The 24,294-nt window shown below is 43.1% G+C and overlaps 1 protein-coding gene across 9 annotated transcripts in view; it reads right to left on the reverse strand.

Moving 5' to 3' along the window:
- RBM47 (RNA binding motif protein 47) overlaps positions 1-24,294 on the reverse strand; it is a 217,693-nt gene that overhangs the window by 69,066 nt on the left and 124,333 nt on the right. The window lies entirely within an intron of this gene.

A 24,294-nucleotide genomic window follows, 5' to 3' on the forward strand; every position in this document is an offset into this window, starting at 1 on the left:
CCAGCTACTCAGGAGGCTGAGGCAGGAGAATTGCCTGAACCCAGGATGGGGAGGTTGCGGTGAGCCGAGATCGTGCCATTGCACTCCAGCCTGGGTAACAAGAGCGAAACTCCGTCTCAAAAAAAAAGAAAAGAAAAGAAAAGAAAAAAGAGTAGAGAAAATTGTATGTACAGTGCAATTTCTACTGACACTATAGAAATCAAAAGTAGAAAAATATAACAAAATATTGACAGTGGTTGTCTCTGGATAGTAAGAATATGAATAGGGGTGATTAAAATACATATACATAATATATGTTAAATATCTGTAACATATATAAATTTGATCAGCAAGATTTTAATGATTTGATAAAATGAACCTATTTGTTTCATCCCTCAACATATCCATTTTGATCCATCATTATATTCTGCTAATTATTTTATTTTCCTCTCTTCCTGATTTAGTTCAGCACTAACCATGCACAACCCCCACCCTACCTGACACCTTTCCCTGCTCACCATCCTGAAAGCAGCAGGAAGAACCGTTTTCCTTGGGTATGATTGGGATCATGTTACTCCCATGAAGGGAATTTGAGGTGATCCTTGGTCATCCGTAACATTGCAGGCTTCTGATCAGGAGCTGCAAATCTCTAGTTAACTTATGATTACAAATCACTGCATATTTTCCCTTTGTTCCCTTCAACCTCAACAGATACACACCCACACACAAAATCTCCAAAACTACCTTTCTTCTTTCTCTATCTAGCAGATTCTTGTTTTCCTTGATAACTCTCCACTAGAATCACCTTCCTCCAAAAGGATGTTTTTAGCCAGGTATCTATCTTTCTCAAAACAACTTGACTCACTCCCACACCACTTCAGCATTCTTCTTTTCTATACATTTGGCGGTTGTGTATTTGTCACTTGAGTTCAAACTTGATTCCTGTTTCATCAAGATGTTGCTTAAACAGCAATGCTTCTGATTCTACATTTGAAAATTAAAGCTCATATACAAAGTTTAAGACTGTCTCTTATAACAAAAGTTTGTTTACACAGTTGTCATATGCTTGCATGGCAAGGTGATTATGGTTCCTTACAGAGCATACCCAAGGTATTTGCTCTCAACCTCTTTCTCCACCCAGTGCACACACACAGAAATTCACTAACATGGGTGCTCAATAATTTTTCTTTTTTGAGATGGAGTCTCACTCCGTCTTCCAAGCTGGAGTGCAGTGGCGTGATCTTGGCTCACTGCAACCTCTGGTCTCCTGGGTTCAAGCGATTCCCTTGCCTCTGCCTCCCAAGTAGCTGGGACCACAGGCATGTGCCAACTAATTTTTTTATATTTTAGTAGAAATGGGGTTTCACCATATTGGCCAGGATGGTCTTGATCTCCTGACCTTGTGATCAGCCTGCCTCAGCTTCCCAAAGTGCTGGGATTACAGGCGTGAGCCACTGCGCCCGGCCTCTCAATAATTGTTACAGACAAGAATTCCAAACAGTTGGTCAAATGACTGTTTACTTACAAAATGGAGCCATAAGTCATAATAAGATAATTTGTCAAGAATCACTATGAAGCTCAATCTTGTTACCTGTTTGGTGAACCCCTCTGGAAAGCCAGGAGAAGGGAAAGCTAAGTTGACAGGTGCTGCATCTCAGCGGCAGGAATGCGCAGATGGACCCTCTTCGGTTCTCCTACTATGTTTGTTTCTCGCTTCCAATTTGAAATCCATATGTGGCCCTTGACACCTGAATGCTTTGTCAAGCACCTCATTTCTCTGGCTTTAGTTTTACAGACAAAGAAACGAAATAAATGGTGATGGAGCGGCTTATCACAGCACGTTTTTAGAAATGCCAGTTCCAAAACTGCCAGTCCCTCAAGTTCCAGGTTGAAATTACTAAGAGAATTAAATGAGAATAACTTTGGTTGGAAGTATTAACGTAAATGACAGTGTCAGTTATGATTCTGGATAATTCCTCAAGTAGACAATTTTTAAAATTGGGACAACACATTACTATGAGAATATATGGTTATAAAGAGAAAACAGGCCAGGAAGTGTGGCTCACTCCTGTAATCCTAGCACTTTGGAAGCCAAGGTGGGCAGATTGCTTGAGTCCAGGAGTTTGAGACCAGCCTGGGCAACATGGCAAAAGCACATCCCTAAAAAAAAACAAAACAACAACAAACATTAGCCAGGCATGGTGGTGTGTGCCTGTAGTCCCAGCTACTTGGGGGTCTGAGGTGGGAGGACTGCCTGAGCCTAGAGGGTCCAACTGTAGTCAGCCACGTTTGCACCACTGCATTTTAGCCTGGACAACAGAGCAGAACGCTGTCTCAAAAAACAAAACGAAACAAAACAAAAATAACCTTAATGTGGAGAGTTTAGTAATTAAATACAGTAGCTAAGGGAGAAACTGATTACCCCCTTTTGTATTCCCCAAGAACTGAGCACTAAATGGAATTTACATTTATTAGCTGGGCACAGTGGCTCACATTTGTAATCCCAGCACTTTTGGAGGCCAAGGTCAGTTAATCACAAGGTGGGGAGTTCAAGACCAACCTGGTCAATATGGTGAAACCCTGTTACTACTAAAAATACAAAATTAGCATGGTGGTGGGTGCCTATAGTCCCAGCTCAGGAAGCTGAGGCAGGAGAAGCGCTTAAACCGGGAGGCGGAGGTTGCAGTGAGCTGAGATTGTGCTACTGCACTCCAGTTTGGGTGACAGAACGAGTCTCCATCTCAAAGGAAAAAAAATTTATGTAAACAAAACAAAAGACAAACTACAATTAGGGGTGTGTCATTAAAGAGTCGATTTCCTTAATATGCCAAAGTGCTTCCATATCAACAAGAAAAATACAGTGTAATACATATGGGCAAAGATAGAAGCAGGCAGTCCGCAGAAAAAGAAAATTCTATGATGAATAAACGTGAAAATAGTTTAACTTTATTCAAATCAAACTGTTTGATTAGACAGAAATCAAAACAGTGAGTCCTACTAAGTCAGCAAAAATTTCTAAATTTGGGGCAGGTGCAATGGCTCACACCTGTAGTCCCATCATTTTGGGGGGTTGAGGCAGGTGGATCACTTGAAGTCAGGAGTTCGAGGCCAGCCTGGTCAACATGGTGAATGAAACCCCGTCACAGGTTTAAATGGATGTTGTAAAATCTTCCCCTCAATAGACGATATTTAGAGGAAATAGAGGGTTGGGTATAGAGCACATGGGTTGAGAAACATTGGCTGTGATTCCTATAAATTTACACGTTCAGGCAGGACTCCCCTATGTGACTATGATTCAACAAAGCACATTTCCTGTTTAATAACCAAGGCATTTATGCAACATTTATTGTATGTCTCTGGGTAATTTATATGCTGCTTGATACTGGTAATGTGCAAACATTTTTAGCCAGTTCTTAACTGTCAGGTGATCTCTGATTATTGCTGTTTTCTAGTCCAGAAACTCACAAGGATTCAGGTTTATTTTAGATCCTGAAGTCAAAGCCACTATTTCTTTAAGCACTCACTAGAGTGGAAGAGTCCTAAGATTTCAGTTGCCACAAAAAAATATTTTTTGTGCTCCCCCAGAAGGGAGAGACACCATTAGCAACCTTAGAATGGTCAAGGGTCATCTGTTAGCTCTTTTAGACTCAGTGGAGCCTTCACTGGGGATTGGCAGATGGAAGTGAATGGGACAAAAAAGACCCCAGAGGAATCAGGGTCTCAGGAACTCAGTGGTTCCTCATGGTCTCCTCCACCTGACGATGTTAGTAATTTCATTTTATATCATCATTTCTTTTCTTTTCTTTTTTTTTTTTTTTTTTGAGACGGAGTTTCGCTCTTGTTACCCAGGCTGGAGTGCAATGGCACGATCTCGGCTCACCGCAACCTCTGCCTCCTGGGTTCAGGCAATTCTCCTGCCTCAGCCTCCTGAGTAGCTGGGATTATAGGCACGCGCCACCATGCCCAGCTAATTTTTTGTATTTTTAGTAGAGACGGGGTTTCACCATGTTGACCAGGTTGGTCTCGATCTCTCGACCTTGTGATCCACCCGCCTCGGCCTCCCAAAGTGCTGGGATTACAGGCTTGAGCCACCGTGCCCGGCCTTCTTTTCTTTTTTTAAAAGATGGAGTCAGCTGGGCTTGGTGGCTCATGCCTGTAATCCCAGCACTTTGGGTGGCCAAGGTGGGCAGATCACAAGGTCAGGAGTTCAACACCAGCCTGACCAACGTGGTGAAACCCCCTCTCTACTAAAAATACAAAAATTAGCTGGGCATGGTGGCACGTGCCTGTAATCCCAGCTAGTCAGGAGGCCAAGAAAGGATAATCACTTGAACCCGGGAGGCAGAGGTTGCTGTGAGTTGAGATCAAGCCATTGCACTCCAGCCTGGGCCACAGAGTGAGACTCCATGACAAAAAAAAAAAAAAAAAAAAAAAAAAGATGGAGTCTCTGTCCCCCAGGCTGATATGAAGTGATGTGATCTCAGCTCACTGCAAACTCCACCTCCCAGGTTCAAGCAATTCTCCTGCCTCCTGAGTAGCTGGGTCTACAGGTAGGCACCACCATGCCCAGCTAATTTTTCTATTTTTTAGTAAAGACAGGGTTTCACCTTGTTGGTCAGGCTGGTCTTGAACTCCTGACCTCAAGTGATCCACCTGTCTTGACCTCCCAAAGTGTTGGAATCATAGGCATGAGCCACCGCACCTGGCCTCATCATTTCTTTTTTATAAAAAACCAGACAGTCAAGTAGGCACCCCTCTGTGCTCACCTTTCACATCCTTGCATAACACTTTGTAAGCACAGCTACGCAAAGAATAAGAATGGCAAGCCCCAAGTATGAAGAGATAAATGAAATTTAATTGTTATTAATATAATTATATTATTGACTATTCACACTAAATTTAGTCTTCCAAAAAATAAATCTACTTGGATAAAATTCATCTTGATGGATATACCAAAGAAAGCCGGTTATCAATTTATATGCTAATAACTTTTTCTCACTTTTCCCCCTTGTATAGCCTAGTGTTTTGTGATTTCTCTGCACCTACAGAGCCAGAGTGGGGAAAAATGGAATTCACATTCTTTCTGTTCTTTAGTGAAGCTCTCTATGACAGATTAATAAGAGCTGGGACTGAGGGAAAGAAAGAGAGAGGCTGGGCGCAGTGGCTCAGGCTTGTAATCCCAGCACTTTGGGAGGCCGAGGTGGGCAGATCACCTGAGGTCAGGAGTTCAAGACCGGCCTGGCCAATATGGTGAAACCCTGTCTCTACTGAAAATACAAAATTAGCCTGGTGGTGTGCCCCTGTAATCCTTGCTACTGAGGAGGCTGAGGCTCAAAAATGTCTTGAACCTGGGAGGCAGAGGTTGCAATGAGTTGAGATGGTACAACTGTACCCCAGCCTGGGTGACACAGAGAGACTCTCTCTCAAAAAAAAAAAAAAAAAAAAAGAGGAGAACTTGAAGTTGAGATGCTATAAAATGAAAATTAGAATTTTTCAGTGAGTACCATTTTCATAATTTATGGTACTTCCACCCTGAGCATGTCTCAAATTTGTTTAGGAAAATATTTTATTCTTATACTATCATTTGTTCTCATACCATCATTATAATGTGGGTGGATGATCAAATAAGCAAGGCCTGCAACTGGTCTGAGAAAAGATCTCATTTGGAAATAATATCCTGGGCTTTGCAACCTCAGTGAGAAGTGTGTCTCAGCAAATGCAGGTGAGGTCCATGCTGGTAGTACACATGGGTGAGTTCAAAGATAGTTGGCAAAGAGGTACAAATTAATGGAAACACACTACAGGCTCTGGAGCTACTTTACATGGAGTGGACTCAGCAAAGGCCCATCTGACCTAACAATAACAACAAGATAAGAATAGCTCATCTTTATTGAACAGTTATCACCACTAGCTCTGAGCTAAGTGCTTCACATATGCTATTTCATTTAATCTTCACGACAACCCTATGAGGTACTAATTATCTTTCCGATATTGTGCAGATGTAGAAACTGAGGCTTACAAAGCTTAAATAAGTGTTCAAAGTCTCACAGATGCAGAATTCACATCCAGGTTCCCAGACCCCAGAGCCCATGTTTTAGCCCCAGAATCACAATGCTATATGGACTGCACCAGAATGAAAGAGTTGTGCGTCAATTACACTCTGTCAAGCCCCCTCATGTATTCAGTTGCTCTGTAACTCTGTCACCAAAGGAGAAAGTCTGCATGCCCTGACTGTTTCAGCATTGGTCATTCGTACTCACAAACTGTCCTGTAAAATGGAGCTTGGCAGGGGATGGAGATAACAGTTAAAATATAGTAAACAATCTAAGCTTTCACTTTAAGAAACCAGAAAAAAAAAAGAGCAAAATAAATCTGAAACAGATTAAGGAAATAATAACAATTTACGTGGAAATAAAGCAAATACAGACTATAAAAACAATAAGGAAAGTTGATAAAACCAAAAGTTGGTTCTTTCTGGAGTTTTTTTTTTTTTTCTTTTTCTTTTTTCTTCTTCTTGAGATGGAGTTTCGCTCTTGTTACCCAGGCTGGAGTGTAATGGCGCAATCTCGGCTCACCGCAACCTCCGCCTCCTGGGTTCAGGCAATTCTCCTGCCTCAGCCTCCCGAGTAGCTGGGACTATAGGCGCGTGCTACCGTGCTCAGCTAATTTTTTTTTTTTTTTTTTTTTTGTTATGTTTAGTAGAGACCGGGTTTCACCATGTTGACCAGGATGGTCTCGATCTCTTGACCTTGTGATCCTCGGCCTCCCAAAGTGCTGGGATTATAGGCGTGAGCCACCGCGCCCGGCCTAAAAGTTGGTTCTTTAAAAAGATGAACAACATTGACAAACCACTAGCTAAAATGACAAAGAAATAAGAAAGAAGACTCGACTTACTAAACTCAGGGATAGGAGAAGTGACATCACTACTGACGTTTTAGAAATAAAAAGGATAGCAAAGAAATACTATGAACAATTCTATATCAGCAAATTAGATAACCTACATGTAGAGAAGAAATTCCTAGAAAGATGCAAAGGGACAAAATAGACTCAAAAAGTAGAGCATCTGAATAGACTTATAAGTAGATACACTGAATTTGTAACACAAAATTTTCCACGAAGAAAAGCCCCAGAACAGATGGCTTCACTGGAGAATTTTACCAAATGTTTTAAAGTCTAATTACCAACAATCCTTCACAAAATGTTTCGAAAAATAGAAGGGACTAGAACACTTTCTAATGAGGTCAGTATTATATGCATACAAAATACAGGCAAAGATATAATAAAACTACAAATCAATACGTCCTATGCATATAGACTTTTTAAAATCCACAACTAAATACTAGCAAACTGAATTTAGCAACATGACAAAGTCTGATTTATCCCAGAAATGCAAGATAGCTTGACAGATGAAAATCAATCAATATAATACACCATATTAATAAAGGACAAAAACTATACACAATAATCTGAAGAGACGCCAGAAAAGCATTTGATACAATGCACCAACCTTTCATAACTAAAACACTCAACATATTAGAACAGAAGGGAACGTCTTCAATCTGATAAATGACATCTACAAAAAACCCATGACTAATATGCTTAATGTAAAAAAAAAAAAAAAAAAAAAAAAGACTGAATGTTTTCCCAATGAAGATCAGCAACAAGGACGTACACTCTCACAACTCCTACATGCAACATTGTACTTGTTGCTAGCCAGGACAATCAGGGAAAAAAAGGGGGGAGATCCATATGAGAAAGGGAAAAGTAAACTATATTCGCAGATCACATGGTCAATTACATGCAGAAAACCTAAGGATTCCATTAAAAGATTATTAGAACAAATAATCAAGTTCAACAAGGTTGCAGGACATAAAACCAATATAGAAAAATCAATTATAAATTTCTAGCAACGAACAAACTAAAATATAAAATTAACAAAGCAGGCCAGGCACGGTGTCTCACGCCTGTAATCCCAGCACTTTGGGAGGCAGAGGTGGGCAGACCACGAGGTCAGGAGTTCGAGATCAGCCTGACCAACATGGTGAAACCCCATCTCGACTAAAAATACAAAAATTAGCTGGGCGTGGCAGTGCACGCCTGTAATCCCAGCTACTCAGGAGGCTGAGGCAGGAGAATCGCTTGAACCCAGGAGGAGGAGGTTGCAGTGAGCTTAGATCACAGGACTGCACTCCAACCTGGGAGACACAGCGAGACTCCATCTCAAAAAATAAATAAATAAATAAATAAATAAATAAATAAATAACAAAGCAGCTGGGCATGGTGGCGCGTGCCTATAATCCCAGCTACTCAGGAGGCTGAGGCAGGAGAATTGCCTGAACCCAGGAGGCGGAGGTTGCGGTGAGCCGAGATCGCGCCATTGCACTCCAGCCTAGGTAACAAGCGCGAAACTCCGTCTCAAAAAAAAAAATATATATATATATATATATATATATATATATATAAATTAGCTGAGTGTGGTAGTGCCTGGCCGATGCATGAGAATTGCTTGAACCTGGGAGGTGGAGGTTGCAGTGAGGAGCAATTGCACACTGGACTCCAGCCTCGGTGACAAAGTGAGACTCTGTCCCTCCAAAAAACAAAGAAATCTAAATAAGTGAAAAGACACTGCTTGTTCATGAATGGAAGACTTAATACAGTCAAAATGACAATACTCCTCTATCTGATCTACAGAGTCAATGCAATATTCCTATCAAAATTTCAGCGAGTTTCTGGGAAAAATTGATAAATGAATCCTAAAATTCACATAGAAATTCAAGGGGCCCGAAAGAGCCAAAACAAACTTGAAAAAGAAGGACAAAGCTCAAGGATTCACCCTTCCAGGTTTCAAAATTTACTACAAAGCTACAGCAAACGAGACAGTATATAGGATACGGAAATCTTAAGGGAAAAGCATAAGGTGTGGGGAGGGTGGGCAGTGTGGCACCGGCATAAGAATGGCCACAGGACAGTGGATTAGAATGAGAGTTCAAACAATCAGTTCTGGACAAGAGTGCCAAGATTATTCAGTGAGAATAGTCTTTTGAAGAAATTATGCTGTAATAACTGGATATCCACAATGTAAGAGAAGAAAGTTGGACCCCTAATTCGTATCATATACAAAAACTAAATCATTATAGATCAACCACCTGTAAACTGTAAAACTCTTGGAAGAAAACATGGGTATAAATCATCATGAACTTAGCTCAAGTAGGCAGCAGCCTTTTAGATATGATAGCTTTTAGATATGATAAACATAAGCAATAAAAGAAAAAATAATGAAATTGGCCTTTGTCGAAATGGAAAGCTTTGTTTCTCAAAGGATACCCTTAAGAAAGGAAAAACACAGGCCGGGCGCGGTGGCTCAAGCCTGTAATCCCAGCACTTTGGGAGGCCGAGGTGGGTGGATCACGAGGTCAAGAGATCGAGACCATCCTGGTCAACATGGTGAAACCCCGTCTCTACTAAAAATACAAAAAATTAGCTGGGCATGGTGGCGTGTGCCTGTAATCCCAGCTACTCAGGAGGCTGAGGCAGGAGAATTGCCTGAACTCAGGAGGCGGAGGTTGCGGTGAGCCGAGATCATGCCATTGCACTCCAGCCTGGGCAACAAGAGCGAAACTCCGTCTCAAAAAAAAAAAAAAAAAAAAAAAGAAAGGAAAAACACAACTTACAAATGAGAGAAAATATCTGCAGATTGTATATTTGATAATAGCCTTGTAACTAGAATATATAAAGAACTCCTACAACTCAATAATGAATAAGACAAATAACCCAACTTAAAGATAGGTAAAGAGTCTGAACAGACATTTCTCTAAAGCTACACACACTCTTTGGTCTCAGCTGCAGAAGCCAAATGAGGAAGGGAACCTCATCGTCTGGAAAGCATCGCATTAAGATGCACACGGTGCGCCACTGCTGTGGCTCTAAAGCCTACCACCTTCAGAAGCCAACCTGCGGCAAATGTGGCTACACTGCCAAGTGCAAGAGTAAGTGTAACTGAGGGGTCGAGGCTAACAGTTGAAACACCACCAGGACTGATCACATGAGGCACCTAAAAATTGCATACTGCAGATTCAGGCATGGATTCTGTGAACGAACAACACTTAAACCCAGGAAGGCAGCTATTGCAGCATCCAGCATCTTAAGAATTTCAGTGATTAGTCATGCAATAATGTTCTGGTTTAAAAAAAAAAAAAAAAAGAGGCTAGGTGTGGTGGCTCACACCTGTAATCCCAACACTTTCAGAGGCAGAGGCAGGCAGATCACTTGAGCTCAGGAGTTCAAGACCAGCCTGGGCAATATGGCAAAACCTCATCTCTATGAAAAATACGAAAACATAGCCAGGCCTGGGTGCATGCGCCTGTAGTCCCAGCTACTTCAGAGGCTGAGGGAGAGTTACTTGAGCCTGGGAGGTTGAGGTCGCAGTGAGGGCAAGACCCTGTCTCCAAAAGAAAAAAAAGAAAAAAAAATGATCAAGTCACATTGTGCAAGAGTGGGAAAAGTACGGACATGCTGCCACTTATCAGCCTCCACTTCAGAAGGGTACATTTCAAAGGCTCCCGCTACATCGCTCCTGTTCTGATCATTGTTTCCAAGGAATAAAGTCCAGGCATGCAGCTGTGGATGCCATGATGTCCATGTTTCATATTCTCCCCTAATTTCACTGCCGACTAGAACCTTATTGCTAAAAACCTCGGTATGCAGAATTATCTTACAGCAAAGTTTCTTTATGACACAATTTCAAAATTTACTACAAAGCAAAATTACAAAATTGACTACAAGTCCCAACGGCAGGCTGGCTTTGTGTCTCAGCTCTTTGTTGTTCTCACAGTGAATAGCTTTCCAAGAAAATGCTTTCCTGGTGCCTGTTCACTCAACACTCCCTCGGTGACCTGTCCCTTATGGGGTGTGTGTGTGTGTGTGTGTGTGTGTGTGTGTGTGTGTGTGTGCGCGTGCGCAGTGTGGTGAGGATGGAAACTGAAGGGCTGGAGCATTGCTTAACTGAGCGATGCATCATTAGCCTCCCTTCCCAGCATCAGCAGGCAGCAACTCCCCTGCATCTTCCCTTCCGCTTCCCCTCCTCCAGCACCTTCATTATCTCAGCTGATGTTGCTTTCCAGTATTCCCAAGCGACCAAGCTAACAAAGCGAACGTTAAGCCAAGGAGGCAGAAAGAAAACAGGCTTTGGAGTGTGGCACAGAGAAGCTCAAAAACTAGCCCTGTCACTTTTCACTTAGGAACCCCAGGCAAACCTATGATGGCAAATCTGTCAAATGAAGATCACACAATATCCAGTTTTAAGAAATATTTATAGAGCTCCCCCTGTGAGCTGGGTGTTGAGGTTACAACCTGAATGAGAGACATAGATCGTCTTTGAAAAACTCATAATGCAGTAGGAGATACAGGAGTGCAACAATAGTTCTAGTAGGTCATCCAATGCAGGATGATCAAGTCCACAACAGATGGTATCAAGGAGGAGGGAGTGATCAATTCTCTCCATAGCTGAGAAGGAGGAAGAAGGCATTCTGGGGTGGATATAAGATTTCAGTAAGACAATGTGACCAGAGAACACTTGGCACATGGCAAGTGCTCAATGAATGTGAAGAATTTCTATTTTTTGGCCTGGCGTAGTGGCGCACACCTGTAATCCCAGTATATTGGGAGGCCAAGGCGGGTGGATCACCTGAGGTCAGGAGTTTGAGACAAGCCTGGCCAACATGGTGAAACTCCATCTCTGCTAAAAATACAAAAATTAGCCAGGAGTGGTGGTGGGCGCCTGTAATCTCAGCTTCTTGGGAGGCTGAGGCAGCAGAATCACTTGAATCCAGGAGGCGGAGGTTGCAGTGAGCTGAGATCGCACCAATGCACTCCAGCCTGGGTGACACAGTGAGACTCTGTCTCAAAAAACAAAAACGAAAAAAAAAGTATGTGCTTTGGTGAGAGACATAAGAAATTAAAAACGCTGTTGACTGTTCTGGATAGAGGATTCTCAAGGGCTCATTTACCTAAAGTGGCTGGGCATGAGTTTCTCTATTTCTTCCTGCCCATAAACATAATAACTAGAAAGACATTAATTATTGGCCTGGCACAGTGGCTCAAACCTGTAATCCCAGCACATTGGGAGGACAAGGTGGGAGCATCAGATGAGACCAAGAGTTTGAGACCAACTGGGGAAACACAGATCTCTGTCCCTACAAAACAATAAAAAATTAAGTCCAGGCAAGGTGGCTCACTCCTGTAATCCCAGCACTTTGGGAGGCCAAGGCTCAGGAGGATCACAAGGTCAGGAGTTCAAGACCAGTCTGGCCAGCATGGTGAAATCCTGTCTCTACTAGAACTATAAAAAATTAGTTGGGCATGGTGGTACACCTGTAATCCCAGCTATGCAGGAGGCCGAGTCAGGAGACTCACTTGAACCCAGGAGGCAGAAGTTGCAGTGAGCCAAGACAGCACCACTGCACTCCAGCCTGGGCAATACAGCAAGACTCTGTCTCAAAAGAAAAAAAAAAAATCATTCAGGTATGGTGGCATACATCTGTGGTCCCAGCTACTCAGGAAGCTGAGGTGGGAAAACTGCTTGAGCCCAGGGAGGCCAAGGCTGCAGTGAGCTGTGATCATGCCACTGCATTCCAGCCTGGGCCATAGAGTGAGACCCGTCTCAAAAAGAAAGGATAACGATTTTAATAAATGTATTGTATAACAAATAAATGTTGATGTCTTGGTGTTAATATTGTTAATTTCAACTGATAATTCTAACTTTGTCAAATAAGGACAATGGTCAGAAATCCTTGATTCTTCCTTCAGCAGACACCTATTTATTGACCCCCTTCTATGTGGTATCAGGTAACACAGACACAAAATTGAACTTAAAACAAGTTTACAGATGACTGACTAGGAAAGACAAAAGTAGTTCTCAATAATTATAATACACGGCAGGATAGCATGCTACATTTATCCCCCAACGGTCATTGCTTCAGAGGTGTTCTTGCTCTTGAAATAAAGTCGCGAGATAATGTTAACATGAGTCCCTTCCTGATCAGACCTTTCCTGCACTCCCAGGCTAGTTTCTAGAACTAGATATTTAGAAATGGCTTCCCCTTGGTGAAAATAAGATATGATACAGTTTGTCAATAGAGACAAGTCAAGTACTTCGTGCCCTCAGAGCAGTATCTTGCTGTATCTACCCCTTATCAAGTGGCTTAGCTGTACAGAGATAATCCAGAGAGTCAGTAATCTGTGGGAGGACAAGGAACAAGGTGTCATTCAGCTTCAGGGGCAACTGAGTCTGTGGGATATGATATGGAGATTCCTAAACCGGAGATCAACAAAGCACCCGCACTGAGAAGTGGGCTCTCAGGTGGAGCCCGTATCTGCTTTCTCCTGCCCACTCTCCCTCCCAAGTCTCCCAGTAAAACAGACCTCTCTAAGCCCCAGAAACCAGGGACAGGTCCAGATGTGGTACCGTGAGGGTGAATCGGAGTCCTCTGGGGGAATTTCTCATTCTGCAGATGAGACTGCTATGGGTTTTCCTTAGGAAGAGTAGAAAACAAAACCAACACAGAGAACATATAGAGAAAAACAGTCCCGATGACCAAAGCATGTCATGCTGCAGGCTTCGGAATTTCCAGTTAGGTAAGTATATAGGTATCAAATGTAATTTGATGCATTCGTTTGTTGATTTATTCCTTAAGCTATTTTTTTAAAATTTTTTTATTTTTAGAGATGGGAGTCTCACTATGTTTCTTAGGCTAGTCTCGAACTCCCCAGCTCAAGCGATCCTCCTGCCTCAGCCTCCTGAGTAGCTGGGACTACACACACACCCCACAATGCTCAGCCCTTCAACTATTTTGGATTAGGTTTCTATTACTTGCAACCAAAAGGTTGAATTAGCAAAGAGCCTCACTCTGGCTTTTCCTTGGTATCTATTACTATGGGGATGGGATGACCAAGGTCCCTTGGAAATCTCATTGATCCACTCTTCCCACCTGTTTTTTCAGGTGTCATGAAAAGTTGCCATTTTCCCTCCTTAATTTGTTCCCTAAAACTTTACGCGGCTAGGTATGGTGGCTCACGTCTGCAATCCCTTTGGGAGGCTGAGGCAGGTGGATCACTTGAGGCCTGGAGTTTGAGAAAAGCCTGGCCAACATGGTGAAACCCCATCTCTATTAAAAATACAAAAATTAAGCTGGACGTGGTGGCTCACACCTGTAATCCCAGCACTTTGGGAGGCTGAGGTGGGCAGATCACCTGAGGTCAAACTAGCCTGGGCAAAATGTTGAAACACCATCTTTAAATAAATAAATAAATAAAATTTTAAAAATAACAAAAATTAGGCCCACTGCAGTGACTCATACCTGTAATCTCAGCACTTTGGGAGGCCGAGATGGGTAGATCTCCTGAAGTCAGGAGTTTGAGACCAGCCTGACCAGCATGATGAAACCCTGTCTCTACCAAAAATACGAAAAATTTAGCTGGGTATGGTGGCAGGCACCTGTAACCCCAGCTACCCCGGAGGCTGAGGCAGGAGAATCACTTGAACCTGGGAGACGGAGGTTGCCGTGAGCCAAGATTGCACCATTGCACTCTAGCCTAGGTGACAAGAGCAAAACTCCGTCTCAAACAAACAAACAAACAAACAAACAAATTAGCCAGGCGTTCTGGCAGGTGCCTGTGGTTCCACTGTGGTCCCAGCTACTTGGGAAGCTGAGGCAGGAGAATCACTTGAATCCAGGAGGCAGAGGTTTCAGCAAGCCGAGATCATGCCACTGCACTCTAGCCTGGGTGACAAGAGCAAAATTCCAACTCAGAAAAGAAAAAAAGTTTTGTCTATGACTCATTCCCTTTACTGAAAAGGACATTTAATAATTTCTACAGAGTTTTGGAGGTAACAGACAGTGGTGCCAATCTCACACTTCTTTGAAGAGGTGTGCTAGCATTCATACTGAAAATTGACAAAGCGCATTGCAATCAAAGGGGGCTCCACCCGGAGGTCCTTATTTTATAACTCCTGAAAAGTGGTCAGATCGTGTGCTGTCTCCCTCCCTTTCTTCTGTAGTAAAAGCTAACAGAAAATCCTCACGTCCGTGGAGAGAACTTTTTCACTGATTTCAGCTGGTTGCCGCTTACGTGCTGCCCCAACAAGCCCTCTTGCCAGTCGATCCCTTGTCAGTGCCACGTCCTGACAGTGTGAACTGAGATGGCTCAAAGGACTAAGAAGCAATTATCAGCCCCATCTTTCTATTCCCTTTTATTTCATCTGCTTTCTCCCGCTTCCCTCTGAGAAAAAAAGACAGAGAGAGCAGACAGGAGTAAAGAACAAAACGCACCAGGACGCAACTTTTACAGGAAACTGGAAAATCCATAAGACTTTTTGACCAGGGTTGAACCCAGATCAGCACCAATGTTGTGCGAGTTACACAGCAGCTCGCTGACAAATCAAGGCAAGGCTACCAGCAGGAGTGACAGCTTCCAAACGGTCACTTGGTCTAACTATTCTGTATCTTGGCTGGAGAATTTAAACACACACACACATAAACACACACACACACACACACACACACACACACACACACACATCTAGAATCTTTGTAGGGTCCTGGGCTTCACTAGTTTTTAAAAGCACCCTCTAACACCACCCCAGCCAGGCAAGTCTCATGTGTAGCCAAGGATGGAAAAAAAAATCACTTGTCTATGCAGACATTCATATAAACTTGTTATCCAACCATTGCAATCGTTCACCAATTTTGGCTATAACCAAAATGCTACCAGCCAAAATGGCTACCGAGGCTACTGTTTCTTTTCTACCAGCAGATAACTAGAGCGATCAATGATCAAGCGTTTACTGTGTGTCACGCTGTGCTAAGCACGTTACATACATACATAATCTCTAATCTTTACAACCACCCTGGACTGGAAAGTAGTACCATTCCTGCTTTTAGCACATGACATGGAAAAATGGTCAGGCGCGGTGGCTCACGCCTATAATCCCAACACTTTGGGAGGCTGAGGCAGGCAGATCACCTGAGGTTGGGAGTTCGAGACCAGCCTGACCAACATGGAGAAACCCATCTACCAAAACCCCAAAAATCAGCTGGGTGTGGTGAGGAATGCCTGTAATCCCAGCTACTCAGAAGGCTGAGGCAGGAGAATCACTTGAACCCGTGAGGACAGGTTGCACTGAGCCAAGATCATGCCACTGCACTCCAGCCTGGACAATAAGAGCGAAACTCCATCTCAAAAAAAAAAAAAAAGAAAGAGAGAAGAAAGAAATGGAAAAATAAAAATGGAATTGCTAAAGAATCTGCCTAAGATACAGCAAAGCAATTAAATGGCACAGCAAGATCTGAATCCCAGCTGGCCTTGACCCCCAAGCTCAACCCCTCTCCACTGTGAAGAATCCCTCACTTCGGTGCGTCTTTGCTTCTGGCTTTACGTTTTTTCCTGCTTTTGACAAAATCCAAACTACTTTCAGTTCATATTTTTCGAATATCCTGCCATGTGTGCAAATATATGACTACTTAAAAACTAGCAGAGGCCAGGCACGGTGGCTCATGCCTGTAATCCCAGCACTTTGAGAGGCCAAGGTGGGAGGATCATTTGAGCCCAGGAGTTTGAGACCAGCCTGGGCAACACAGTGGGACCCCCTTCTCTACAAAAAAATTAAATATTAGCTGGGTGTGGTAGCATATGGTCTGTAGTCCCAGCTACTCAGGAGGCTGAGGTGAGAGGATGGCTTGAGCCCAGGAGGTTAAGGCTGTAGTGAGCCTGATCATACCACTGCACTGCAGCCTGGGCAACAAGGTGACACCCTGTCGCAAATAAAATAAAAATTTAAATAAATAAACAAAAATAAAATCTAGCAAAAACCAGAGAAACATTTATAAATTCAAAGTAAGCCTCGCTGGCCAGACACGGTGGCTCATGCCTACAGTCCCAGTACTTTAAGAGGCTGAAGCAGGAGGATAGCTTGAGCCCAGGAGTTCAAGACCAGTCTGGGCAGCATAAGGAAATCCTGTCTCTACAGAAAATTAAAAACAAACAAAAAAATCAGTCAGGTGTGGTGGCACATGTCTACGGTTCCAGCTACTCGGAAGGCTGAGGCAGTAGGATCACTTGAGCCTGGGAGCCTGGCAGGTCAAGGTTGCAATGGGCCATGATCACACCACTGCCCTCCAGCCTGGGTGACAAAAAAGACTCTGTCCCCAAAAAAAAAAAAAACAAAGTAAGCCTCCTTCATTATGCAAATAAAATGTGCTTGTTATTTTTTTATATTTATCTAATTCCAGAAAGCAGAGACAAATATTGAGAGTTGTTAGCAGACCAACTTCAAAATTTTTTTTTTTTTTTTAAAAGATGGGGTTTCACTCTGTTGGTCAGGCTGGTCTTGAACTCCTGAACTCAGGTAATCTGCCCGCCTTCGCCTCCAAAGTGCTTGGATTACAGGTGTGAGCCAACACGCCCGGCCCCAGCTTCAAAATTCTAATGTCCATTTGTAAAATGATCGTACTTCACTGAACAAGCTGGTTTTGCTTAGTTTGATGAATATACAATTGGTTTGGGCCATATAACGAGAGGTGAGTCTTCTATTAATGCACACCCCAGAATACTGGTTACCTAAAATTGATGCTTCTTTAAATTCCCTTTCCTGAAGATATTTATATTACTGGTAAATTTAGAAATTCCTCTTAGGAATTCTTGGAAAGCAAATTATAGCACAGTATTCTATTAAAATTGTTAAGGATTGGTCAGGTGCAGTGGCTCACACCTTTAATCCCTGCACTTCAGGAGGCCGAGGTGGGCAGATCACCTGAGGTAAGGAGCTTGAGACAAGCCTGGCCAACATAGTGAAACCCATCTCTACTAAAAATACAAAAATTAGTCAGGCATGGTGATGCTTGCTATAGTCCCAGCTACTTGGGAGGCTGAGGCTGAGAATCACTTGAACCTAGAAGGTGGAGGTTGCAGTGAGCTGACATAGCTCCATTGCACTCAAGCCTGGACGACAGAGACTCCATCTCCAAAATACAAAATGTTAAGTATGACAATTGATGTACTAGTTTTTGATTGCAAGAAGGTAATCATAGTGCCTGAAAATACAAGTTTTCACTTCTAGCACAATATATAAATGTGACTGTGAGTTGGTGCCTTTGCAAACCTACAGCCTGATCAATATGGAGAAACCCCATCTATACTAAAAATACAAAATTAGCCGGGCGTGGTGTCGCATGCCCCTGTAATCCCAGCTACTCAGGAGGCCGAGGCAGGAGAATTGCTTGAACCTGGGAGGCAGAGGCTGCAATGAGCCAAGATCGTGCCATTGCACTCCAGCCTGGGCAACAAGAGCGAAACTCCATGTCAAAAAAAAAAACCTTAGCTGAATGGAAGGGGAGTGATAGATGGCACAGTGTAGCAAAACCTTAATAGCTAAGAAATCTGTGTGATGGGTATAGTGGAATTTGTATTTTATTCCCTCTAAACTTCAGTGTTTGCAATTAAAAAAAAAAAAAAAAAAAAACAATTAGTGGACGGGTGCGGTGGCTCAAGCCTGTAATCCCAGCACTCTGGGAGGCCGAGGCGGGTGGATCACGAGGTCGAGAGATCGAGACCATCCTGGTCAACATGGTGAAACCCCGTCTCTACTAAAAATAAAAAAAAAACTAGCTGGGCGTGGTGGCGGGTGCCTGTAATCCCAGCTACTCAGGAGGCTGAGGCAGGAGAATTGCCTGAGCCCAGGAGGCGGAGGTTGCGGTGAGCCGAGATAGCGCCATTGCACTCCAGCCTGGGTAACAAGAACGAAACTCCGTCTCAAAAAAAAAAAAACCAAAAAACAAAAACAAAACAAAAACCAATTAGTATATATTTACATTAAGACTGTAAAACTCGGAGGGCTAGTCAAAATTCTCTTAAGTTTTTGAAATAATAACATTCTGTGATTGAGGCAGTAGTACCCCTCTTTCATTAAAAGTTGGTTAGGATGTAGATTTTCTTTTTAAAATTAAGGTAAATTTAATTTCAATTTGTTATTAGAATTTTAAAAATTAAGTTCTATAACTCCTTGGAATAAATTAGATAAACACAGGTCACAACTGAATGTCTTAGAACCATTAGGTTAATCATATTAAATTATATCGTATTCACTCACTCATTCACTCAAAAAATAAAAAAATTAGCTGGGCGTGGTGGTGCGTGCCTATAGTCCCAGCTATTCAGGAGTCTGAGGCAGGAGAATCACCTGAGCCCAGGATGTCGAGGTTGTGGTGAGCCATGATTGCTCCTGGGTGACAGAGCAAGACCCTATCTCTAACCACATATATATATATATATATATATATGTATGTAAAACCAATAAAAGTTTCATCTACTTGACTCTAAACAACTTGCCTTAATTTTGTATTTAATGAATTGGTCATAGGTATAGCCTTGCAGGGATACTCACAAAGCATATTAACTTCTGAATTTTACCAAACAGATGAATTAGAAGGTAGTTTAAGTCATTTAACAAAATGATTGGGCCAGGCATGGTGGCTCTCGCCTGTAATCCCAGCACTTTAATTGGCCGAGATGGGCAGATCACAAGGTCAAGAAATCGAGACTATCCAGGTCAACATGATGAAATCCTGTCTCTACTAAAAATTAGCCAGGCATGGTTGTTCACGCCTGTAGTCCCAGCTCCTCGTGAGGCTGAGGCAGGAGAATTGCTCGAACCCAGGAGGTGGAGACTGCAGTGAGCCGAGATCGCACCACTGTACTTCAGCCTGGCGACAGAGTAAGACTCTGTCTCACCAAAAAAAAAATATATATATATACACACACACACACACACACATATTTAGCACATTTTCTTATGCTTTCTCAATACATTTAAAACCTGATTGACGAGCCGGGCGCGGTGGCTCAAGCCTGTAATCCAGCACTTTGGGAGGCTGAGGCGGGTGGATCACGAGGTCAAAAGATCGAGACCATCCTGGTCAACATGGTGAAACCCTGTCTCTACTAAAAATACAAAAAAAAAAAAATTAGCTGGGCATGGTGGCGCGTGCCTGTAATCCCAGCTACTCAGGAGGCTGAGGCAGGAGAATTGCCTGAAACCGGGAGGCGGAGGTTGCGGTGAGCCGAGATCGCGCCATTGCACTCCAGCATGGGTAACAAGAGCGAAACTCCGTCTCAAAAAAAAAAAAAAAAAAAACCTGATTGACTTACCAGATGTTCCTTTAACCACAATTTTTTCAGTAACAAATCTATCACAGAAAACACCGCCCACGGTTCGTGACATTCTTTGGTTTTCTATCATGTCTCTTACTCAGGTTTCACTTGTTTCTGAATTTAAAGTTCTAAGTTTTGAAAAAATATCTGCAAGTCAATATTTAAACTGGCCTCTGGCGTTGATTATGTTCTTCATCAAGTTCTTCAATGTTAAAAAAATAACAGCAATATAAAACAAGTGATCCCAGGTGACTGAAGTTTTAACTCCGAGTCCAAATGCTGCACAGATGATCAGCTGATGGCTTCATTCATCGTGATAAGAGAAATACAGCACAGGAAAACAGTCACGGTTTTAATTTAAGTATAACTTCCACTTGGTCCTTGCAATTTAGCATTATATCTTATGTAGAAACATGAAGACAAAGATTGCAATACAATTTAAATGATTATTAAAAAAGTTGGATGACAAGCTGTGGAAAGCAGAAAGAGGATTGGTGTGCAAAACCCATAAAGTTCTGATGCTTACACTTCTAACCTCAGAGGGTGGAAGGATACACAGCCCGTACTTCATGTAGTCGGATACTGAAAACAAGAATCTAGGCCAGTTCTGTCCGCTAGAACTTTCCGTGGCGGTGGAAACATTCTGCATCTGCACCTTCTAATACAACAGCCACTGACACACATCTGTCATGAAGGCCCTGGCATGTGCTCAGTGCAAACAAGGAATTATTTATTTCATTTAATTTTAATTAAATTTAAATAACTGCACTGCATGCGGCTATGGGCTATGATACTGGATTGAATAACACAGGTCTGCATTCACAGGGGAGCTCCTGGAAAGAAGAAGGAGATATTTGAGGCAGAGTTAGATCAGTAAGTCTTAGAAATGCTGCATCCACTCTGGTGGAGGAGCTGATCTAACTAATGCCTTTGCCATTTCAATGGTGAGCAGAAGCTTCCCATACCCTTTAATACACTATTAAAAATGTGTATCAACTTTTCTCAAGTTCAACAGATGCTCAGATGAGAGTGAAAATAAAGCTCGAAACTCAAGTGACCTATTTTCAGTCTTTTAGTTCTTCTCCAGAGGCAGAATTCCCTCCCTGAGGTTGACATTAATTACCGACTCACCACCACCGCGAGGACCTACAGCGAGGACCCCGAATATACACATCTTCTTCCACCCCTCTCCTGCTTGCCCTGCTTGAAGGTTTCCATCCATCTAGTACTGAACACTAACAGGGTCTATAACCTTCATACTGGGTAGTCAGCTCATCAGAATGAATTTACAGAGGCCAAGCTTGAGTTTTATTTTATTTTTTTATTTTGAAAATGGAGTTTCACTCTTGTTGCCCACGCTGGAGTCCAATGCTGTGAACCTGGCTCACTACAACTTCCACCTCCCAGGTTCAAGTGATTCTCCTGCCTCAGCCTCCCAAGTAGCTGGAATTACACGCATGTGCCACCATACCCAGCTAAGCGTAAGCATTTTATAACTGTTTCTGACATAAGTCTAAAGCAGGTTGGACTGCCTCCCTTCTTAGATTACAAAGGTGGGTAAGCCACATTGGACAAATCACCTGTTACAGTGTTTTTATGTTGACGCATTTCCCACAGCAAATTTGTTTGATGTGTCATTGTTATTCTGCTCAAAAAATGGAGTCCAGAACTTCATCTGATGAACGCAGCCTGTTCTGAATTGAGGGGAAGTCAAACATGAAGGAGGAAGTGGACTGAGCTCCCTGCATGCTGTTGAGAACGATTTCCCCAGCTAAGACAGTGTTTTCCCATCTCTCTAGTAGGGAGGGGTAAGAGGGAGTGAGGAAGACAGGCCAATGACTGCTTGTGAATCAGCAAGACTTCAATGACACAGAACTTGAGAACACTTGAATTTGCCAGCCACAGTGGCTCAGGCCTGTAATCCCAGCATTTTGGGAGGCTGAGGCAGGAAGATTGCTTGAACCCAGGAGTTCAAGACTAGCCTGGACAACATGATGAAACCCCATCTTTAAAAAAAAAATTTAGCCGGGCGCGGTGGCTCAAGCCTGTAATCCCAGCACTTTGGGAGGCCGAGGCGGGTGGATCACGAGGTCGAGAGATCGAGACTATCCTGGTCAACATGGTGAAACCCCGTCTCTACTAAAAATACAAAAAATTAGGTGGGCATGGTGGCGCGTGCCTGTAATCCCAGCTACTCAGGAGGCTGAGGCAGGAGAATTGCCTGAACCCAGGAGGCGGAGGTTGCGGTGAGCCGAGATCACGCCATTGCACTCCAGCCTGGGTAACAAGAGCGAAACTCCGTCTCAGAAAAAAAAAAAAAAAAAAAATTTAAAAGTCAGCCGGGCAGGCCGGGTGCCGTAGCTTACACCTAAAACCTCAGCAGTTTAGGAGGCTGAGGTGAGTGGATCACCTGACGCTGGGAGTTTGAAACCAGCCTGAATAACATGGAGAAACCCCGTCTCTACTAAAAATACAAAATTAGCCAAGCATGGTGGTGCATGCCTGTAATCCCAGCTACTCGGGAGGCTGAGACAGGAGAATCACTTGAACCCAGAATGGAAAGGTTGCAGTGAGCCAAGATCACACCATTGCATTCCAGCCTGAGCAACAAGAGTGAAATTCTGCCTAAAAAAAAAAAAAAAAAAAAAAAAAAAGTCAGCTGGGTGCAGTGGCACACACCTGTAGCTACAGCTACTCAGGAGGCTGAGGCAGGAAAATCACTTGAGCCCAGGAGGTTGAGGCTGCAGTGAGCAGTAACAGCACTGCTGTACTCCAGCCTGGGTTCAGCAAAACCCTGTCCAAAAAATGGAGGGCTGGGCATGGTGGCTCATGCCTACAATCCCAGCACTTTGGGAGGCCAAGGCAGGATGATCACTTGAGGCTAGGAGTTCAAGATCAGCCTCGTCAACATAGCGAGACCTTGTCTGTACAAAAAAGGAAAAGAAAATAGTTGAATTTGTTAAGCCTGGACAGACAGAGAACAGTGTTGCATTATAGACTCAGAATCAGTGACTAAAGTCTGACATTTCTATCTTCCCTCTTCCTTCACTTCCTGTCTTTGAAATAAGCACTACAAAGGCATGAAATCAGAACCTAAAATTGAGAAGGAAGAAAAAACTGTCAGAGGAGTATGATAAGTCTGCATTAGGCAGAGGGCTCTCCTCACAAGGTGGCCTCAAGGGGGAAGGAGGCTGGGTTGATGCTTTGGGAGGTGCTGAGGGCCATTAGTAGGTGGTGGGCATTGGGAAGAGAAGGTGTATTTCACATCATGGATGAGGGGATTACAGGCTTGAGCCGCCACGCCCGACCCTCACTGTTGTGTTAATTTGCAGGTTGTGAGGTTGTAAACCAGTATTTTTATTTTGTGAATTAGACTGTTTAATTCTACTCCACTCCCCACCTAAGCTTTTATAAGGTCTTGTGAATAGAAATTGAATTAAAAGAATATTGGATTACTTATCTGTGTTGAAAGACCCACCCACCAAAAATTATCACCATTTAATTTGTCCGCATTCCATTCACATTCCTTATTTTGGTGATGGTTTCCGTGTATGGCCTAGATATAAGTCATTTGTGAGACACTCGCCAATGGCAGATTCTTTACTAAAGAAGTACCGGGGGAAGACCAAGGACTGCCAACCTCTGAAGGCAAAACACTGCAGTTTGTATTTTGTTTTTCAGAATAAGAACAAGATTCCTTGATTTTCTCCTATGCAAAGATAAAGACTTTTATCTTTAAAAGAGGCTGGGCTATCAGCTGGGCATGCCTGCAATTCCAACTGCTCAGGAGTCTGAGGTAGGAAAATTGCTTAAGGCCAGGAGTTTGAGGCTACAGTGGCTATAATTGCCCCACTGAAGACCAGTTGAAAAGCAAGGCTTTGTGTCTAAAAAGAAAAAAAAAGGCTGGGCACAGTGGCTCATGCCAGTAATTTCAGCACTTAAGGAGGCTGAGACGGGCGGATTACTTGAGGTCAGGAGCTCGAGATAAGCCTGGCCAACATGGTGAAACCCCGTCTCTATCGAAAACACAAAAATTAGCTGGGCATGGTGGCATGTGTCTGTAATCCCAGCTACTCAGGAGGCTAAGGCAGGAGAATCACCTGAACCCAAGAG

The sequence above is a fragment of the Saimiri boliviensis genome, chromosome 3, assembly GCF_048565385.1.
Source record: "Saimiri boliviensis isolate mSaiBol1 chromosome 3, mSaiBol1.pri, whole genome shotgun sequence".
Lineage (NCBI taxonomy): Eukaryota > Metazoa > Chordata > Mammalia > Primates > Cebidae > Saimiri > Saimiri boliviensis.